This window comes from Penaeus monodon, chromosome 28 (genome assembly GCF_015228065.2).
Source record: "Penaeus monodon isolate SGIC_2016 chromosome 28, NSTDA_Pmon_1, whole genome shotgun sequence".
NCBI lineage: Eukaryota > Metazoa > Arthropoda > Malacostraca > Decapoda > Penaeidae > Penaeus > Penaeus monodon.
Genome location: NC_051413.1, coordinates 39,170,769 through 39,171,322, shown reverse-complemented (window position 1 = coordinate 39,171,322; position 554 = coordinate 39,170,769). Strand labels below are relative to the sequence as shown.

General features: G+C 42.8%; 1 protein-coding gene across 1 annotated transcript in view; it reads left to right on the top strand.

Annotated features, from left to right (window-relative positions):
- Positions 1-202: 202 nt before the first annotated feature.
- Positions 203-554, top strand: part of LOC119591582 (ganglioside GM2 activator-like) — a gene marked incomplete in the record, with an annotated part of 5,610 nt that continues 5,258 nt past the window's right edge. The window contains 1 exon segment of the mRNA XM_037940343.1: positions 203-346.

Below are 554 nucleotides of genomic sequence, written 5' to 3'. Positions count from 1 at the left end.
TAATGATACAATGGAGGGCCATGCACCATATTTAATTATTACCTCAAAATAGTTTTCCGTTCGTCATTGATTGCTCATTTCAGTTATAATTTTACTCAATTGCTATGCCATTATTGTATGAGCTCTTTATCATAACACTTATTCAAATATATATCCATTTATCACCTAAGAAAAAAGAGAGCGACACGAGTTTGGCCGCGACGTCGTCGGGGTTGAATCCGGGCGAATCCGGAGGCCCTTCCGCGAACGCACCGATGTTGATAAACACTGGGGCGGAAGGGGTTGCGGGTTTCCTTTCTTCAGGCGGTGAACAAGCTTGGGATGTTCCGTCCACGGTTTCTGGAGGGTAATGTTTTAGGTTTGATGCGAAGTAAGTGCAAGGTGATGTAGAGTTTGCGAAGTTATTTCGTCTCCGGTGTGTAGGTTGGTGATTTGGGGAAGGGGGATCTTGGAAGACATATTATCGTTTACGTAAAGATTGCGTTTTCTATGTCGCAAAACATTTATATTCAACGAAGGAAGTTCCTGGGAACTCTAAGAATAGGAAATATGCC